This window comes from Macrobrachium nipponense, chromosome 14, assembly GCF_015104395.2.
Source record: "Macrobrachium nipponense isolate FS-2020 chromosome 14, ASM1510439v2, whole genome shotgun sequence".
Taxonomy (NCBI): Eukaryota; Metazoa; Arthropoda; class Malacostraca; order Decapoda; family Palaemonidae; genus Macrobrachium; species Macrobrachium nipponense.
In genome coordinates this window covers 32,432,511-32,453,846 of record NC_087207.1, presented here as the reverse complement: position 1 = coordinate 32,453,846, position 21,336 = coordinate 32,432,511, and the positions used below count along the sequence as shown (strand labels likewise).

At 40.9% G+C, this 21,336-nt stretch overlaps 1 protein-coding gene and 1 long non-coding RNA gene across 3 annotated transcripts in view; one reads left to right on the top strand and one right to left on the bottom strand.

Moving 5' to 3' along the window:
• The first annotated feature begins 1,109 nt into the window (after positions 1-1,109).
• Positions 1,110-21,336, top strand: part of LOC135226439 (E3 ubiquitin-protein ligase SHPRH-like) — a 56,534-nt gene continuing 36,307 nt past the window's right edge. Inside the window, exon 1 of one of the 2 annotated variants that reach the window (XM_064266000.1) lies at positions 1,110-1,234. The gene's annotated coding sequence lies outside the window, so the exon portion shown is untranslated. Of the gene's footprint in view, positions 1,235-10,010; positions 10,170-21,336 lie in introns of those variants that run through there. The other variant, XM_064265999.1, reaches the window with a different exon arrangement.
• On the bottom strand, positions 3,764-5,877 carry LOC135226438 (uncharacterized). Its single transcript, XR_010317226.1, has 2 exons — positions 4,490-5,877; positions 3,764-4,023 (listed from the first exon to the last, which is right to left on the bottom strand). It is a non-coding gene; the product is annotated as an uncharacterized LOC135226438 (long non-coding RNA).

The window sequence follows — 21,336 nt, the reverse complement described above, 5'->3', positions numbered from 1 at the left end:
TTTGGGACGTTTCATAAAATCGCAGTATTCCCGCTAAGCTTCAATTATTTTAGCCTGAAAATTATAAATAGGCAAAATTTGATTTCAATGCTTTGGTACTCATCGTCGTATAGTCTTGGAATTATTTTATCCCTGAGGAATCATAATCCGATTATTGACACGGCAAGGTTAACAGCCTAAAACGCACTGGGGACACAAGAGGACATATTATGCAACTGCAACTGTCGTTGATGATTTCTTAAACATTAATCGGTAAAGAACTCATAAAACAGTTCAAACTAGCAAAGTATATATAACACTAATAATTTACCTGGAATACTTACAATATACTGAGAAGACTCACACGAACTAGGATTGGTTTAATTAAGGAATTATGCAGGGATCATTTCCGCCCAAATAAATTAAGAAAAACTCTACAGAACTGATGATGCTGGACAGTAAGCCCCGAAGCAACGAGGCTTACATACCCGAGAGTGTAGGCCGAGGACAATGAATCTGTAACCGAGCCATACGAATGAAATTACCATCACTTTGGACGTGACACTAATAACCTTGATAGTTTGATGATGTCATGTATGTCTCATATGTAAGTGCAAGACACTTTATGTAACGCCGTATTGCAAGATGTTACTGTCATGTCTCATGTGTAAGTGCAAGACACATAGTGTAACGCCGCAGTGCAAGACGCCTTATGTTACTGTCATGTCTCATATGTAAGTGCAAGGCACATTGGGTAACGGCGCAGTGCAAGACGCCTAATGTTACTGTTTTTTATTGCTCATGTGTAAGCGCAAGACACATTGCGTAACGCCGCAGTGCAAGACGCCTTATGCAACGAACGCGGGAAACGTCGTTCGGTGGACATGTCCAATTCAAAGGTATTGCAACAAGTTGGATAATATTGTAGTGTATATAAGTATAATCAATAATTCTCACGCTTAGCATTGAAACCTATATGAACTGCCTCACAGAATTCGATTCTGTAAGTTCCTACCTCATGTATGACACGATTCCTTATTGTACACATTAGCTTCGATGCTCATATGATTGTATTGCATCGTCATATCCGCTTCTCTTGTATAGCTCTTCTTATTCACTCTAGCTAAGATGTCGTGCGTCCAATAAACCACAGCGAGAAGGTATCGCTTATTTATCGCCTCTCATCCTGGGCAAATCCCAACGAAGGAGGGATCAACGAACACACATGAGTTGCTCACCATTTCCTCCGTCACAGGTAAGCCCCAGCGTCTAATATCGTAGCCTAAAACTACCACAATTATAATAGATGGCACATGTCTCTCAGTCCATCAGGCATTCCTTAGATCACACACGTGGTTTAGAATTTGTGGAATCTTCTTTCTACTTGCAAACCAAGCTTTCACTGAAGAGAAAACAAATATGCGACAGAAGATCAAGTGATAAAATATAAAATCATTTCGTGAAAAGGACACTATAAATACCTTTCCATCGTATATATATATATATATATATATATATATATATATATATATATATATATATATATATATATATATATATGTGTGTGTGTGTGTGTGTGTGTGTGTGTGTATATATATATATATATATATATATATATATATATATATATATATATATATATAATATAATATATATATATATATATATATATATATATATATATATATATATATATATATATGTTGGGGGCGGGTAAAGACGGTTTATTTTTTCTAGCTATTTTATGAGCTTTTTGAAGCCACATGAGCAAGGAATTTCAGCAAAAAAATTTATACTCCCACTACTGTTTATTTACCTCATCATGAATAATGGAAAACCAGTGCCTCATGCGAGCAAATCATTCACTAGCTCTTCCAAATCAAATGACTTAACCATATGTTTTTCTGAGGCCATCAACAACAAGTAAGATGGATAGATACCCGGTCATTCGTAGCGAACTAGTGATATTATCGATGAAGAATGGATCGTATTTTGTTCAGGAAAACTTGATCAATTGAAATTTTATGGATCAACCCTTCCTCTGCAGACCTTATAGATACATACACACATACATACAGACAGACATAGCTAGACAAACAAACAATGATGTGATAGAGAAATATAGATAAATAGACAGACAGATAGACAGGACATATAGACAGATATAACTTAATGTGATGACATTTGAATTTCGGTATGCATAATGGAAAACCAGCTGCTGTTACTTCTTGGGGCTTGGGGGGTGATGTGGAAGTTGAGGCTTTGGCGGGGGAGGGGGGCAAGTTGCCCCCAGCACGCCCTAAATGACGCCCCTGATACACACACACAGAAAATGTCCATGCTGCCGAACTCTCGCTGAGCAGCCCTCTGGTAAATGTCGAACCACCGCCCTCTGGTTTCCAAATGACCCTTGTTTTATCTAAGGTTTTTTGAGGATCTGCTTTCTAAGCGTCTTGTAGATTTGTTGAAGTTCATAACCAGCAACCAGCATTACAGTTTGGGTTTCGTGAAGGCCTTGGTACTTCTGCTGCACTCTGTCAACATTTACCGTCTTGCAGAGTGCTCTTGATGAGACTGCAGAGGCACGCATAGTCAGTTCAGATTTTACAGCAGCCTTTGACCGTGTGAATAATGGATCATCAGAAATTAAGAAAAATAAAATAAAGGGTGTCTATATCGATAAAAGGGATCCCAAAATGGAGCTGAAAGACTTCAGCAGGAGTTTACAAATCATAAGACTTTTTTTCGCAACTGCTTGCGTAACATCCTGCCTTAGCTTGATAATATTCACCAGGGGCAGGGATTCCCAGTTCAGAGCGGATGTGATTGTGTCACTGTGCCCACTGAAAGACCCTACAAAGTCTGATAATTTGATGCCAGTTTCAAGCAGTGTTCTTGTTTGTCGGTCACGGGTGGGGACGGGGTAGGTAGGTGATTAGGAGGGTAGGAGAGACATGACACATCCACCCTCCTCATGAAAATATGCTTGTCCGCACCGAGTTGGGTGGGGTAGGTAGGTGATCGGGAGGGTAGGGGAAACATGACACTTCCTTTCTCTTCCTGATTACCTGTCTGTCTACCACAGGTGGAGACGGAGTAGGTAAGGGATCAGGAGCAAACCTGTTTGTCCACACCAGGTGGGGTTGGGTAGGCAGGGGATTGGAAGGGTAGGGGCGACATGACGCAACCACCCTCCTCCTGAAAACCTATTTGTCTGTCCAGGGTGGGATGGTGTAGGTAGGTGATTAGGAGGGTAGGAGAGATATGAAACATCCACCGTCCTCCTGAAAACTTGCTTGTCCGCCCCAGGTGGGGCTGTGGTAGGTAGGGGATCGGTAAGGTAGGGGAGACATGACAGGCAGCGCAGGGTAGCTTATGCCATCAAGCTCGTAAACAAAAATTTTGGGTATCAAAGTCTATGGTAATGGTGCTTAAGGTTTCAGTTTCATAACCCCCTCCGTCCCCGGAACATTTGAAGGAAGACCCAGCATTCCATTTCCAAAAGCTACCTTCTCTAAAAGTAACATTTCTGTCTTTTTAAATCCCATCAATTGTTGTCAATTACGAGGATCACCTATTGGTTAAAATCTACATATAGCTCTCTTTGCATAATCAAGCAAACGGTCAGATACAGGTACCAAACCCAAGACAACAACAGAACTGAAGTATCTACTCAGAGAAATAAAGTTGGAAATGTTATTAAAAAGCTCAATGCCACAGTTAACAGAATAATTAAGAAAAAATATATATATCACATAACTTGAAAAAATGAAACTGCATAAACTATGCATTTTGATAAACATATTTTATTGCATTACATAATTAGTATGACAGTAACTCAGCGAACCCTATTTTTCTTGTTCTTCTGTGTGTTCATTGTGGATTCTCCTATGGAAACGAAGAACAACCATGATGCGAGTTCTAGATGTCATTTCTGCTCTGAAGAAAGTCACATGTACACTTATTTCAACACAAGAGAAGCAATCCGTGAAATCCAGTTGAATACTCATTCACTGGCTGTCCAAGAGGGATGAGAATCTGCACCTGTCGACATAAAAATACCTTCTTAGCTCATGGTACCTTAAAAGTCGAGGCACAAGCCACGTTCATAAAAGTGGAGTAAATGTCCGAGTCTGTTCGCCAGAAGTCATTAGTATCTCTGTAAGGAATGCTGTACCTCTGTGTCTTTGAAGAGTGAATTATCAGCGCGGTTTCCATAAAAGTGGCACAGAATATCCACTGGAAATGATGGTGTCAATTTCAATGCTAATAGCGTTTCTGGATATGGCCCTTTGTTATTTTTTATCTAATTCTAAGAAAAGATGAAGTGGCTTATATCAGTGCCTAATGAGAAAACTTCATAGCTGTATAGCAGTGGTTTAGATACTAACTCAGTATATTAATGCGTTATTTTCACTATGAAGTTCAAATCATGCACAACAGAAACCTTTAAAAATGTTTGTGTAACGCCATAACACAAAAACGATAATCAATGTCATTTAAAACTCACCTGTTACTTCAGAATGTTTTATACTTGTCGGGACGAGGTCCTGGTAGTCCAGGCGGATAAGGATCCCTCGGCCAGATGGAGGGGTATGACTGATGATCGTGAGAAGGATACGAGGGGTCCTCATGAGGAAGTCTACTTGGGGGACCAACAGGACGGCCAGGGGGAAGTAGGCTTGAAGATCCTCCCACCGGGAGAGAAGGGCGTCCCACGGGTCTAGCGAAAGGAGGCCTGTAGACGCCGGGAAGTCTGCCATAAGGTCTCGATAGGGGCCCTGGATAGTGAGGAGAGGGATGCCGTGAAATCTCTCCCTCTACCACTTCCAGCATCACTCTTGTCACCACGAAGAGGAAAAACAACCACTTCATCGTCACAGACCTCGGATGCGAAGGATGATGATCGGAGCCTGTTCTGAAGACTCGCTCTTCAACTGTCAACTGAAAGTGTGGCAGTCTTGCCGTAACGTCCTGCGCTTAGCCGTAAACACTGCTGATAAGGCAAGTGAAGAAATCGTGGCGATAAAATTTTTCTCATTCGTACAGTGTAAAATTAAGGGCTAAGGTAACTTTGGAATAAAATGAAATAGTCATTACAATAGTGATTATACATTATCATCTCTGTTCATTGTTGCACATCTGGAATTCATCTTTAGCAATTTGTAATGTCTATGACAGTTCGGGCCAGGCACAAGGGTGATTGATTGACTGATAAATTAAAGGTTATCCGACGTCCCGACTATGAAGGTCACTGCCTTCATCTCTCAGGAGGAAAATGGCTTAACCTTCGAACGAAAACGCGTCTGTCTGCGACAAACCGAAGGACGGAAGAGTTTTATGAAAATGTTATTCTAGAAGTTGTTACGTTTTTCAGGTCCGGAAAATATCTGCCAAAGATGAGTTCCTCGCTGCACCATTAAATCAATTACAGTTCGGTTCCAGTTCGTCAATTCTCGGTTACCCAGTAGGGGAACAGTGCCGTCGATGCACCTCACGCGGTGCACTGTAGGGACTGCTAAAGGTTCGTTGCAGCGTCCCTTCGGCCATAGCTGCAACCCCTTCTATTCCTTTTACTATACCACTGTTATATTGTCTTTCTTCCATCTTATTTTCCTCTCCTAACATTATTTTCACCTCTGGTTGACCTCACAGGTCCTAGCGGTTAGTCTTTGGAGTGAATTCTATATTACAATTCCAGATCTTGGTTGGATTAGTTTATTTATTATTATTATTCTAAACTTTAAAACATGGCGAATAGGAAAGAACAGATATTTCACTTTCAAAGTCTTATACTAACATCTAGATGCGCTTCAGCAGATATGCAGACAGTAATAGCTACCACCTCCTCAACTTCAGTATTATTATTGTTATTATTATTATTATCATTATTATTATTATGATGGAACAAACGCCACCCCACCCAACCTCCGCCCCCCATAAATAATAAAATGCCATTAACTATCTAAATACATTGCAATGGTGGAGTTAATGAAAACTCATAATACTTTTCTTCCTCCATTTTGTTAAATGCGGCATAAAAAATACGTGGTTGCTCTCATGGTGGTTGCTCCTCTCTCTCTCTCTCTCTCATACACAGAACCCAAGCACACAGGATAACGAAGTATGGTTTTCCCAACTTATTTTAAAAGATAAGAGCAACAATACACTTTATATTGAATATGATACTATAGTCACTGGATCATGATGAAAATCATAAAAAAGATGGGTGGTAACATTAGCCCACATATGTGTTCTAATCACATGAATAGATGATGCACACAATTTCTAGTAACCACGAGAGAGTTTAGTGTTCTCGTTATCCATACAGCTCAACTGCTAAATGTTATAGCGTTCATATCATTTATTCATTGCGAATAAACTTCCAGAGAGCAGAATAGCCACATGTGGGAGAGAGAACAGTGTAGCAATAGTTGGAAGAGTAATATTACATAAGAATGAAGATAAATCATCATGAGGCAAATATAAACATACATATACAAACACAGTAGTTTGAAAAACGAAAAAATAAATAAATAAATAATAAATAAATAAATAAATAAATAAATAAATAAATAAATAAATAAATAAATAAATAAATAAATAAATAAAAAATAAAAAACTTTAAAAAATAATGCTTACGTACGGTACTTCAAAACAACATGAAATTATATAAAACCTTATAAAGTCGTGAATATCAGAAGTCCATAATTTTACGTAGGAAGTGTTGCAAGGTTTTGTGGCAACGGGTATATAGACCTCGGACAGTAGCTATGGTTTCCAACATTCTCTTCACTTTGTGGCCTCTTGCAGATTTTTAACCTTATAAGATAAAAAATAAATAAATAAATAAATAAATAAAAAGGAAAGGCGTTCAGTTGAAAATCTAGAATTTAAACTAGAAATTAGGCAAAGCGCTGATTTCTTTTTCTTTTCTATACTGGCAGAACCTACGTTTTAACAGGTAAAGTAACTTTGGTCTCGCGAAAGGTAACTAGAACTTAATTCTAATTACGATAACAATGATGATAAATAACACGACTGTAAAAAGTAAAAAAGTATAATGCGACTTGCGTTGACAGTTTTCGCTCAATTTTACCAGCCACTGTTAAAGGCTCCTGAGTCCTAACAGACAAAACCGGTCGAATATTTAGCCCAAGTAAGGGAACCTGTAAGGACGACATTCGGGCGAATGTTCGCCCTTCCATTGTAAAAATCTATATATTCGTATGTCTTCTCTTTTCTTCCAGGAACTAAAATGTAGAGCATTTTACGCCCTTTCTTTTGATGTCTATATGTCGGGAATCCGTTCCCTCTATGTAATATTATTCATGTATTTTCGTATGTGAAGAAACACGTTCACAGCGGGGGCCCCCTGTCCCTTTTTGTTTATGTTTGTTCGTGCGTGCGTGACGGACACTATGCTTCCGTCCGCACGCCGCCTTATGTACAGCCTCATTTGCCGAATAAAAATTGCCCATCAAATCCTCCATTCAATATCAATATCACCATCACCACGTCATGTTCATGTATCACCAATAAAGTTTCATACCCTAAACATCTTATTCCCAACCGATATGACCTACGGGCTGCTCTAGGAGCAAGAGGCCGTGCCTGGCATAAGGCCAGCTTAATCTCAAACAACAACAACACCCAAATAAAATTAGTTCTCTCGCTCTCCTCGTCTTACTCAGTCCTCACAAACCCATTTTGGGCTCCGTCTCAGGGTAACATTACACTACAATTCCCCAATATTCTCGTGTCCTATTTTCTGTTAATTAAACTGCGGAAAACTTCCAGTGTGGTCTTCGAAACTGGAAAATAAGATTTAGGCCAAAGGCAAAGGGCTGGGACCTATGAGTTCATTCAGCTTATAAAGAAAATTGAGCGTAAAGGAGGTTTGAAAGGTGTAACAGTAGGAAAACCTCAAAGCAGTTACACTGAAACAATTGCGGTTAGGAGAGTGTGGTAACTAAGAAAAAAGAAAGAGAATATGAACAGAATATGAAAGAATGAAAGGGGTTGCAGCTAGGGGCCGAAAGGACGATGCAAAAAACCTTAAGTAATCTACAGTGCACCGCCTGATGTTCACTGATGGCACTACCCGGTAAAGGGGAAGGCGGTCTTCGGCTGGTTTAGATTAAGCTGGTGTATGTCAACACTGCCCCTTATCCTAAATACGGTAAGTTGTTGAAAGGATTATAGTTGGCACAATATGGACCTCTGGACTCAAAAACCAACTGACACGAACTTCTAGGCAATGTTATAAATATAGGTGCTTCCTAGACTCAAAGGCTGTATTGTTATCTTAAGGCATTATGTTAAAGATTAAAATTAATTTGTGTAACTCAGTTCTCGTAACAAATCGCGCGTTCTTGATTTCATTACCTTTTAAGGCTATTTACTTTGCTCGGTTTTTTCCTTCTTTAAATTTCGTTATGTCAGTATTTTTTTTTTCACTGGCTGCTTCCTAGTTCGTTTATGTTTGGTTATGCCCGTCAAACAGCAACATATAATTACGATACATGTAAAATGCACATCAGCATCACTCGCATTTAAAACATACGTGAAACAAAAATACAAAACTATTGTTATGGCTGAAGAAAAAAGTTATAGTTCTCCCTCTCTCTCTCTCAAAATAAAAAAGAAAAAAAAGTGAGAGACTATCATTAAGTATTAATCGTCATATTGAACAAAATAATATATCATGGGCATAACAATGAAGACACATTCTAGTATTTTTCTTTTACTAAAGGACGTACTAGGTACTCCATATCAATAGTAAATCTACAAAGTTATAACACCCAAAAGAAAAAAAGAAAAAAAAAAGAAGCCTTCTGTGAGCTAATCTTGTGCTGACACCATCCGTTGGATGTATTATACTCATCAGGGCATTCTAATATTTTGGACAGCCAGTCTTGATAACTTGCTAAGTCATCACACACATTCTAGCTTTCATAAGGAGCAAGTGCTGCAAAATACTACAGGCGTAACCTGTCACGCGGTGCAGTACCCTCTCTTGTCGCTGTACTTTTAGTAATTTTGCAGCTTCCTGAATTGTATCTTGTGTAGATTTTTACAGACTGAGTTGCAATAATCCACGCTGTTTAATCACAATTTTTTCATATAACACTTTTCAAGATACTTTTTAACATATACAATATTTCGTTGTCAGTAACCCTAACCACATTATTGATTTGACAGTAAAAGTGTTTGCACTCCAGTAGTACACGTAAGTCACGTAGTACTAAGCGATCGGAACTACATTACTGTATTGATATTTACCCGAAAGTCACCAAGATTTTGCTTTCTACCAACATGCATTCAGTTTAACTTTCATTTAATATCAACTCGGAATGGCGTCCTTACCCTGACACCAGCAAGAACATAATTTATTTTCCCTCATTTGAATCTTCGATATTGTTAATAATGTAAAAATACAATTAGGTTTCATTTTCAAGCAGCTTGAACTTGACCCCAATTATAAGTTTTTGTACCTACAGGGAATCCTGTACTCCAAATACAAATATGTCCGGTACCCATGGATATACGGCGACCACTTCTCGCTCCTCGCTTACGTCATTGTTGAAAGTGATCCGGAGAGAGTCTTTCATTAACGAAACTTACACCGGAGCAGACAACGTGTACTTGACTTGTTGCCTGCAAGGCGGTACTATGAATGAATTTGGCTTCGATAGCTTGTTTACATAAGTTTTCTTTTAACCTAACAAAGGGCTAATCTATAGGCGGAGCTTCAAGGGACGGATTTTGTAAGCACCATAAAAATTGTTTGAAGCAGTTCTTATGGATTATTTCTTAAACTATGGTCTTTTGATGTACTACTATATCATGAATACTCAAGTAATAATGCAAAAATGAATATTGATGTAGAATTTTAATGTAAATTTGCAATTTTAACCAAGAAACTTACAATTTCTAGCCTGAGCTACAACACATAACAAAGTAATTTGTAGCAAACGTACCGTGTTTTGATACTGTTGACGTTAAGAGTAGAATGCCACCGAAGCTAAGCTCCGCCCCGATACTATACGCAAACACAAACAAACAGCCGCTTTGAGTGAAGGTTCTTGGGAGGGAGCACGTCGATTCCTGGATGTTCTGCAAGGACATTTGAAACAGTCACCTATAATGACTGCCCCGTCATAGCAATAAGTCTTACTGTAATACAGGCAAGTGCAGATTGAGCGATGCTTTGTTGTGACAGTCAGGTACTACTACCTAAATGTCTCGCACCGACGATCCATTAAATTTCACAACATGTCGCCTGAGAGACATGTTGCCTCCTAAAATGATGACTGGCAGATGTTATTTTATCTCCATGTCATGGGTGTTTGTTTAAGGATGTTTTAGGATACAATATCTAGACTACTGGTGTGATAGTTCAGAGAATACGTAGCCCGTGGTTGGATACCGGTACCGGCAGTGTCAACCTGACTAGCGTAGGGCTGTAGCTAAGTCGTACGAGCCTTTCTCTTTCCAAAACTACTAGCTTAAGGACGTCTTTTCATGGCCACAGTAGCCTATACTACATGTACTACCTACCTAGCTTGTGCCTGTTCTTGTCCTTAGGAATTGTAGTTAGCCTAGTATGACACTCTCCGTTGGGGGCATCAGGGTAGAGCCAGCAAGTAGTAGGTTATGCGTCGGGTAAATAGGCTACAACACGCAATACACAAATGCTTCGTACTAAATAGGGTAAAGTATCACAAGGCGTCCTGGCGACCACCTGTGCGGTAGCGCAAGCATTTTAGCACTTCCAGTAACCTAAGTTAGACGTCAGTCACGAGCCAACATCCATGGAAGCAGCACCTTGAAACCTCTACTTTCCTCTCGAAGTAGTGTTTCTCCCAAGTAAGAAATTAAGGTCATAATTTCCGATTAAACAGAGGTTAGTGAAAGTTTAGCCATGTGTATTGCTAACTTACCTCCATGATGCTTTCAAAATTTTTACTAGGGTAAAAAACCGCATGGTACAGGGGTGGGCCATGTACGATCAATGTGTACAACCCCAAGAAAAGTACATTATAACGCGTCCTGACACCGAAGTAGAGGTCTTTAGCTCCGTTTCTCGCCAACAACAAGTCGCGTCTGATGCCCATCTCCAATGTCCGGACGCGTTATAATGTACTTTTTTTGGGGTTGTACACATTGATCGTACATGGTCCACCCCTGTACCATGCGGTTTTTTACCTTATACTTAAAATGCCTTACATAAAGATGATGTTTGCAAAGTCACTTATGTCAACAAACTTCCCATTTCCTGTGCTAAATCCGCACACCACATTCAACAATCTTGAATGACGATGGTGTTTATGCTTGCGACCGGGTAAACCTGGTGATTGTTCAGGAAGAAGAAGAAGAGTGCACTAGATAACATTTAAATAATATGGAAGGCTGGGAAGGACATGGTCCCGATTGTAGAACCAAATTGCACACACACAACCATCACACGCCATATTAGATTTAAAAACTGCCTTGAACACATATTTTACGAAGACTTCACATGCTTATTTTACCTTTTATGGCAGTTTCATAGGGTAAAAAACCCCATGGTACAGGGGTGGACCATGTACGATCAATGTGCACAACCCCAAGAAAAGTACATTATGACGCGGCCTGACACCGGAGTAGAGGTCTTTAGCTCCGTTTCTCACCAACAAGAAGTCGCAACTGATGCCCATCTTTGATGTCAGGACGTGTTATAATGTACTTTTTTTGGGGTTGTTCATGCTGATCGTACATGGTCCACCCCTGTACCATGCGGTTTTTTACCCTATATCTTATTTTGTTGAAGAAACTTCAATCTTCTGAATGGTATCCTTAAATATTCATTTGTATTGTTGTTTCACCAATTAAATATCAAGTGAAAAAGTGGTTTTTCTTCGGATCAATGGTTGCACAGCTGTGTTTTACCCTAGTATATGGTGAATGACTGAGCTGTGACACAGCAGCCACCTCTCTCAGAACGCGGCCACTTCTTGAAAAAGCACTTGAATTATGCCATTGTTTCGTAATTTAGGAGAAAACACATATTTTAAGAGGAGTGTAGAGGTCTTGGTGTGCTGCCTGGATAGGCCACAACTCTTGAGTGATGCTCATGGCAGGGAATTCAAGTGCTTTTTCGGGAAGGCGACTGCATTCCGGGATCAGTGGCTGCTATGTCGCTGCTCTGTCATATACCCTAGGTTACATTGTCAGTGACAGGTGATTTGGAATGCATTTCTACAACCAAAGCGTAAAGTTTCTGGGTATTAGGTGCACTTTGTTTACTTCTATGTACAGCCCTCCACAGTGATGATTCCCTCTCTGGCAGGCCCATGTATATTTTCTAAATACTTAAGTTACTTCTTATATTTTATAATTGTCTTTTATGTTTCCTCATCAGTATCGTAGCTGCTGCAGAATAGTCTTTAGTTCTTTTTTGTATGATCATCACATCAAGTAGTATTTTGTTGTATAGACCTGGAGTACAGTGTTCAAATACTCTCTCCCCTGACTTACAATTTGTTCTAGGTTCAAAAAGCCTATATGCTTCACTTGCATGTCTGATCACAATATTCATTTCAGGTCTAAAGAAACTGAAGCAGTTTCTTAGATAGCTATGTTGGTTCACCCTATTTTTGTACGTACTTTAAAGACTGTAAGGAGTATTTTGTACATATTCTGTTCTTGCTCTTACTGGGAGCCAATATAGCTCAATTTTTGCCAGGGTTATTCTGTCACGGTAAAGGAATCCTTTTATTAATCTGGCTGCTTTAGCAATTTTCTTAGTAGATAGTTAAGAAGACTGTAGTATATAATGTTGTAGTAGTCAAGCCTCAGAAGCACTTGGTTACAAATTGTTTTCTTCGGAGTATCTTAGTTTAAATATTTTCTAATGAGTGCAATGTTTCTAATATGATGGTTACAGGTTTTTACAATATGGAGTTTTATGATTTTTCATCCATACTTTATTATCAATAAATACTCCTAAGTTCCTCTGCTACTACAACGTTTATGAATGACGAGCCAATAATTATTCTTTTGAAGTGTTCATATTTTCATAGTGTAATATTAGCTCCAAATAACATTAATTCAGTTTTGTCTTCATTGACTGTAGTTTCTTCGCTGATATCCATTTTTTATATCTTTCATTATTGCATCAATTTTGCTAATGGCATCGTCTACCATTCTGAGATGAAAATAGAATTGAGTATCATTAGCATACAGTTTATAACTAACCTTGTGCTTGTTTAGAATTCTAGATAATTGTATAAATGCCAAATAGCAGTGGACCCAGGATGCTGGCCAGGGGCACTCCTCTGGTTAAGCCTTTCTTTTCTGATTTCACATTTGATATAGGTAACCAAGATGTTACTAGCTTAAGACTTGATTATGCTTGTTTATGTAGTCCATGTCCTTTGCAACCTAACTAGGCCAAGGCCTAAAGGTTACCAGCTCACGACTCACTGCCCTAATGGAAGTAAGGGTAGGTTTGGTGCTGTCAAGTTTATTTGATTTTTTCTTAGCAAAAAACATACTTAAGCCTATACTCCTTGATCTGCAGTGGCTCCAGGGGTAGGCCAATCTACCGTATAGGTGGAACGTAAAGAGACGGATTTATGGTGCCATATAAATTGCTTGAAATAGTCTTTTTTAAAGATTAGTACATAAAATATGTTATGTTGGCTAAATCTATTGATGATAAAGGGCTAAATATTGAGAAAAATATATTAGGCTATTGAAGTTTATATATACATAATTTAACATTTTCATTTGAAACTTGAAGCTTGGAATTATAAGTATTAAGCTTCAATGCATAGCAAACTAAGCTGGTTTTGAGTCGACATATTGGGAACAGTCAGTTCCTTGATGTTTTACAAGGACATTTGGAACAACCATTGCTGTTAGTCTTACCGCAGCATAAGTAAGTGCAGATTAGCATAGGTGCTGCTTTTATATGACAAGCAGCAGCATGCTAGGTTGCAAAATTTAACATATCATCATTGTCTAGCATTTGCTAGACGATGATACGCTAAATTTTGCAACATGTCTCTAAAACAAATGCAATGCGCCTACCAGTAAATGTATTTGAAGCCCATATCATAGGAAGTTGTGTTAAGAATTAGCATTTAGTCCACTGATAGCATTTGGACTAAATTAGCATTTAGTCCAAAGTATACATAGCCTGTGGTTGTATAACAGTACCAGTAAGCAGTACTGTAAGTTTCTTAGCATAATTCTATAATACGAGCAGCTGTTCTGATCAAACGGCAACCATCTCCAAGGTAATGAGAGGGAAAAACAAAATTACGCCTTCTTTTAGCCACAGTAACATCCTCTAAAGATAAAACATAAATATGTACCTCTTTGAGATCTGGGCCATTAGCAATAATAATTAACTTTATATGACAATATTATGGAAGAGAGCATTGATCTATATCCTCTAATAGCTTGGACTGACTGAAATAAAGTTAACCTGATTGTATTTTGGACACCTTATTGTTTAGGTTACTAATGAAGTAACTTTTCTGCCTCCTTGATTGCCTTAATTCATGAGTCAGCTTCTGCTACCCTGGCTCCTTTGTCAGCTCTTGTGGAAGTGGTGTTTAAGGTGGAAGATTAGTCTTCAGGTTTTTTGTGGTTTGTAGAGGTGTGAATTTGGGCGATAAGAGATTCAGTCTTTGCTCTTTTCCCACAGTTTATCGGGTTAAGATAATGAAAGGTTGAAGCCTTCTACATTGGTTAAGGTATGCTTTGAATAAATTTCTTGTGTTCTAGTGTGAAAAATCTCCTTGAAGAATGCTTCCTCTTGTCTTCCTTCCTTTATGATGTTGCGTAGATGATACTGGTTCTATGGTGGCTCTGAATCATTCTTGTGTCATTGGAAGCATTATGTATTTTGAAAGAGTCTTTTAAGATTTCTTGGTAATGATGCTTCTGGAGAAAATTTTTTACTCATTTACTTCTGTGCTTGTGAGGAGGGAGCAACTATGTTTGTATTTAACTCTTTGGGTGTCACCTTCTCAGAAGTTGGCTACTACTTCTGATCAGCAGTGTGAGCTTCTGCTTAATTCTTCCCTTTTTTATGGAGGTTAGGGAAGCTGTATGCTGTCAGGAAAATACACATTTTTGAAACTGTCTTGGAATTCATTCATAAAGAGACTAGTCCCTGCTCTTGTTTTGGGTCCTCCAGCCAAGGTTCAGCCGAAACCCTTTTGGGTTTCTTCAACTTTCTCTTTTGTACCTTTCATGGATCAATAATAGGAGGTTGTCTGTAGGCTTTCTGGAGTGCTTGACATGACTCAAAGACAGAATCCTTGGTGATGGGAATAATCAGGGAAGAGACAGGCCTTGGTGATGGAAGTAATCAGGGAAGAGACAGAATCCTTGGTGATGGAAGTAATCAGGGAGGGATATGCTGTTCCTTTTCTGGCTCCTCTTCTGTTGGCCTTACCAATAGTCTTCTCGTCTTATTTTCATCACCAGAAGTTCCTCGTCTTGCAAAGGGAAGTTGAATCACTGTCAGCGAAGGCATTAATAGAGCCAGTGTCAGAAGCCTCCTTAGGCTTCTGCAATCACTTTTTCCTTGTTCTGTAACTTCACAGGGAGATCAGTGTTGGTACTTTTCCAACCTTAACAAGTTCATTCGGCAGACTCCCTTTTCAGTGGAGTCATCTGGTATGGTTTTGGTGGTTATTTAAGGATGGCTAAATGATTCTTATGGATATGTTGGATGATTGTTACCATGTTTTGTTGAAACCCCTCTCTCATAAATACCTTCAATTTGTATCTACAGTGATTTGCTTCACCGTTAGCTTGAGAAACCAGTTAATTAAGTTCTTTTTTTTTTAGACACTTAAGAATGTTGGTCCAAGCTAATAAAGGATATACATATATCAATTATTTCTTTTTTATTTTGTCGTATCTGGCTAGTCACTGCTAATGACCTAGCTTGCAAAGAGGTTTTCAGAGCTTTGCTTTTGAAGAGTTCATCTTTATAGGATGTTACTGTGGCTTAAAGGAAACAATTTTGTTTGTGCCTCTCATATACTGAGAGATGTAGAGACTTTGTTCGAGAAGTAAAAGTCCCTTAGTTGCAGCTGGTACAGTTTTTTCTTGAACCGACTGAAAGAACTGGATTTTCAAGGTTTTGAGAGTATGATATGTACATTTTATGCACAGGGACATAACTTTATACTGCATCTATAGTTATACTGTACATATCTATAGGTATCCCTTTTAGCTTTGGACTGGCATTTGTCTGGCTAGTCAGACCCAGAAACAGTAGTTTGTTCATGACGCTTACCTGCCAGGTATATATATAGCTGTATTCTCTGACGACCGACAGAATTTCAAACTCCCGGCAAACGCAGTGGTCGGCTAGGTGGTTAGTACCCATTCCGCCGCTGGGAGGCGGATACCGGAACCATTCCCATTTTCTATTCAGATTTTCTTCTGTCGCCGGTCGGTAAACATCTGTTTACAGACCTCCGCTTAGGATTTCGAAAACTTCATTTGTCACTTGAGTATTTGGATTGTCTTTTGGTTTCGGACTTGGCTTAGTGATTTGGCATACGCAATTGTGGTTTGGATTTTGATTTTGGCTTTGATTTTTCTTAGAATGAGATGTCCTGGATCTATTGTTCTACTAGTTTTTCAGGGTGTGTGGTGTAGAAGAATGTAAGGTGAGGCTACCAAAAGCCTCGGTAGATCCTCACACAGTGTGTGTGAATTGTAGAGGGCATGTTTGCTTGTTGGATGATAGGTGTAAGAATGTGAAGTGTTAACTGATGTCGAATGGAAGGCGTATGAATCTTACATTCGTAGACTTGAGCGTGACAGAATTAGGAGGTCTTCCTCCAGGAGTGCTTCTGTTAAAAGTCAAAGTAAAGTTGCTCAATCTAACATAAATGTAGAAAATGCTACGCATAACCCTATAATTTCTCCTTCAGATAAGGAAGTGATTGTTACCGAAGGGAACGCCCTTTCTACCATTTAGAATAGATTCGGAACCTTGAATCGAAAATGAAAGTGCTACAATTCTAAAATGTGCTAAAAGTGTAGTGATAATGTTAGTGCCCTTAGTGAAGTGGGGGTCCTATAATGCCTCCAGGTTGAGACCTCTTCTGTCGGACTCCCAGAATACATGGAATGGACATGTCGAAGGCCGAAGGAGGGTTACGGGAATTCACACCGGTCTGGCGTCCCTTCGGCAGAATCCTGAAGACGCATCCCAGGCTGCCAAAGATCGCGCGCAAGCTCGAATCTTGAAGGAATGCTTCTCTTCCTCCGAGACGTCCTCACCTCACCGTGGGTGGGAATCTCGGAAGACCTCTCCGACTGAGAGTGGTAAGGAAGACGTAAGGTGTCGCACAAGCGGCCATCGTCTTTCTCGCCCTCTTAGGAAAGGTCTTACGGAAGAGTACGCAGCCTCTCCAAGTGAGAGTGGTAAGGAAGACGTAAGACGTCGCACTGGCGGCCATCCGTCTTTTTCTCGCCCTCTTAGGAAAGGTATGATGGAAGAGGACGCTTCATCGGGAGATCGAGAGCGTCCTCCGCCTCGATTTACGCTTCGGTCTTCTCCGGAAGACTTCGAAGACAGTATCCCGCACAAGAGATTTAGGACGCTTTCTGAGCGTCCTGATTCGAGTCCGGAGAGAAGGAAGAAGGCGTCCCCTCGCCCATCTTCTTCTCAAAGGTTCATTCCATCATATGGTTCTTCACCATCAAAAAAGACTCTCGAAGCGATTCGTCAACAGTTGGATACGTTTTTCGCCAAGAAAGAGGAAAGATCACGTAGTCGTAAAAAAGATCTTTGGCTACCCGTCAAGAAATCTAGACGTTCTCCTGCGGCTTCTCTTCGTTCTTCGTCTTCGTCTGATCCGTCGCCTTCTAGACCTCATCGACTCAATCAGGAACGCGCAAGCAGTCCTGCTGAGAGAGTCTCTAGAAGTATTGGCGGTAAAAGAAAAAAGACAATAGGTGCCGCACAGGCGGCCGCCGTCGTCTTTTCACAGAGTCGAAGAACGTTCAGAAGGATCGCTCAGAAATAAAATTGGGAGGAATGGATCTTGACTTACAGGAAGAGATTATTCAACAAAACAAACGCTTTGCCAACCAGGACGCTCGTAAGGACGCTTCTCGGGACGCTCGGGGTCGGAAACGTCGGCTGAGAGGCTTCAGACGCACGATATTAGTTCAGAAGAAGGATATGAAGATGAATATGAGGACGTTTTTGAGGACGCGAGGCGTAGTGCTAGTAAGGACGCTCGTCGTCCTTCATATCAAGTATGCGTTCCAGGACGCAAATGAGGATGCTTTCCAGGACGCAAATGAGGACGCTTTCCAGGACGCAAATGAGGACGCTTTCCAGGACACTTTCCAGGACGCAAATGAGGACGCTTTTGAGGGCGCTAGGCGTCCGATGCATAAAGTTACCCTGAGAAGAAAAGAACAGGTCGCTAGTCAGAAGGATAAGCGCCATATGCTTCAAGGTAGTAGGAACTACAATATCAGTGCTCGTCAAGAGAAATCGTATGACGTCAGTTTTGGAAAATTCGGAGAGAAAGTCAAGGTTAGGAGAACATAGCAGACTCTCCTCTTCAAAATTGATTTCAAACACAAAACCTACGGTTCGAAAGGGAGGTGAAACTTTGGTTTCTTCTCGTTCAATGCAGAATAAGGCTATGTCTCCATTAGAAAATAAATCGTCAAGCGAGGCTGTTTCGGAAGAGGAGGAGGATCCTACAACCTCATCCTCTGTGGATTATAAGACTTTGACTCGTCTTTTAAAAGATTTGTCCCGAGAAGTTCCGAGCTCCAGTTCCTCTCTCTCCACCTTCGCAACTAACCTCTTCGAAGGCAAGGAGACTCCAAATTTTGTCAAAATGGCCACCTCGCTCTCGACTAAAAGGGCTTTTAAAAGAATCCATGATTGGATGGAATCCAAAAAGACAAAGGGCAAGACTTCGTTTGCACTTCCCCCCACAAGGCTTAGTGGAAGATTGGGTAAGTGGTACGAGACAGAAGAGGAAGCAGGTTTGAGAGTCACCGCTTCCGCACAAGGGATTTGCCAACTTAGTGGAAGCTCCTAGAAGATCTTACCTGGCATCAGCGAAAGTTTCGTGGACAATGTCGGAGATAGATCACCATCTCAAAGGCCTTTATAAAACTTTGGAAGTTTTTAACTTTCTAGATTGGTGTTTGGGCGTCTTGGATGTTCATCTAGAAGTCCCAGATTCCATCTCATTGGAGGACTTAGCGAGTATTTTGTCATGCATGGACAGAGCAGTAAGAGATGGCTCCGACGAACTGGCATCACATTTTGCGTCGGGAGTCCTGAAGAAACGCGCACTCTTCTGTAGCTTCACAGCTAAGTCAGTGTCGCCAGCGCAAAAAGCAGAATTGTTGTTCGCTCCCTTTTCTGCTCATCTTTTTCCACAATCGATGGTAAAGGATTTATCAGTAAATCTCCAAGAACGAGCGACGCAGGACTTATTGTCTCGGTCTTCGAAACGTCCTGCTGATCAGATGTCTTCAAGAACCACGCAAGCTTCTAGGAAGAATTATAAGCCCTTTCGTGGAAGAGCCTCTTCAAGAGCTGCTGCTCGAGGGAGGAGTTTCCCTAGGGCAGAGCCCCCTCAAAAACCAGGGGAAAGAAATGACTTTTCGGCCCTCCAGACACCAGTCGGGGCGAGACTCGCTCTATTCGCGAAGCATGGAGGATAAGAGGGGCGAACTCTTGGTCACTCGAAGTGATCGAGAAAGGTTACAAAATCCCGTTTCTATCGAAACCACCATTAAGCATAGAACCAATAGACCTTTCGCCCTCTTATCAGGATTCAAAGCAACAGATCTTATTAGACCTTTTGGATCAGATGTTGGAAAAGAGAGCAGTAGAAAGAGTCGTGTCACGGAACTCTCCAGGCTTCTACAACAGGCTTTTCCTTGTTCCGAAGCACTCGGGAGGATGGAGACCTGTCCTAGACGTAAGCAGGCTGAATCTTTTGTAAGGAAAATAAAATTCAAGATGGAAACTGCACAGTCTGTTTAGCTTCCCTGAGACCAGGAGATTGGATGGTGTCCTTGGATCTCCAAGATGCCTATTTCCTTGTTCCGATACATCCTCGGTCCAGGAAGTTCCTCAGATTTGTTCTGAAAGGACAGGTCTTCCAATTCAGAGCTCTCTGTTCCGGCTGAGTACAGCCCCTATGATATTCACGCTTCTGATGCGAAATGTAGCAAGATGGCTCCATCTCTCAAAGATAAGAGTCTCACTCTATTTAGACGATTGGCTGATCGGTCCACGTCAAAGGAACAGTGTCTGGAGGACCTACATACGACATTACAGCTGACGAAGGACCTGGGCCTTCTGGTCAACTTCGAGAAGTCCATCTGATTCCCACACAGTCCATCGTGTATCTGGGATTCAGATGGATCAGTGGCTTTTCAAGCCTTTCCATCCATAGAACGTCAGCTAAAATGCTTAGAGAAAGTATCGGTCTTCTTAGAGAAGGAAATATGCTCAGGCGAGGGAATGGATGAGTCTGCTGGGGACCATTTCCTCGCTGGAGGGAAATTTGTTTCTCTGGGAAGGCTGCACCTCAGACAGCTTCAGTTTTTCCTAGCAGACAACTGAAGAACAAGAAAGACCTAGACGAGATTTTGAGAATCCCTCAATCGATCAAAGAGCATTTGAAGTGGTGGTCCGATCCCGTCAAGCTATCGGAAGGGATGTCCCTCAAAGTTCTGAGCCCAGACCTAGTGTTGTTCTCAGACGCGTCCATGACGGGCTGGGGAGCAACACTGGGGGAGGAAGAAGTGTCAGGCCTCTGGAGAGAGGGGAACAGAGGTCCTGGCACATAAACCTCAAGGAGCTAGAGGCGATTCGTTTGGCACTTCATTGCTTGCGAGTCAAGGATTGTGGGACGAATTTTGTCAAGTCAACTCGGACAACACCACGGCGCTCGCATATCTCAAAAAACAGGGGGAGGAACTCTATCTCGCTCCATGTCAGGATAACGAGGGAATCTTACTTTGGGCGAAGCTGAGAAATGTAACGATTCTAACGAGGTTCGTTTCAGGACAGCAGAACGTTCGTGCGGATCTCCTCAGCCGTCAACATCAAATGGCTTCCAACAAACGGAATGGACTCTCCATCCAGAGATCTGCAAGGAGTTGTCGAAACTTTGGGGACGCCCACTGGTAGACCTCTTCGCGACAGCAAAAACGAAGAGGCTTCCGATTTAACTGCTCTCCGGTTCTAGACCCAGGAGCAATAGCAAATAGACGCCATGCTTTGGAATTGGAAGGGGATGGATCTCTACTAATGCCTTTCCTCCATTCAAACTCCTG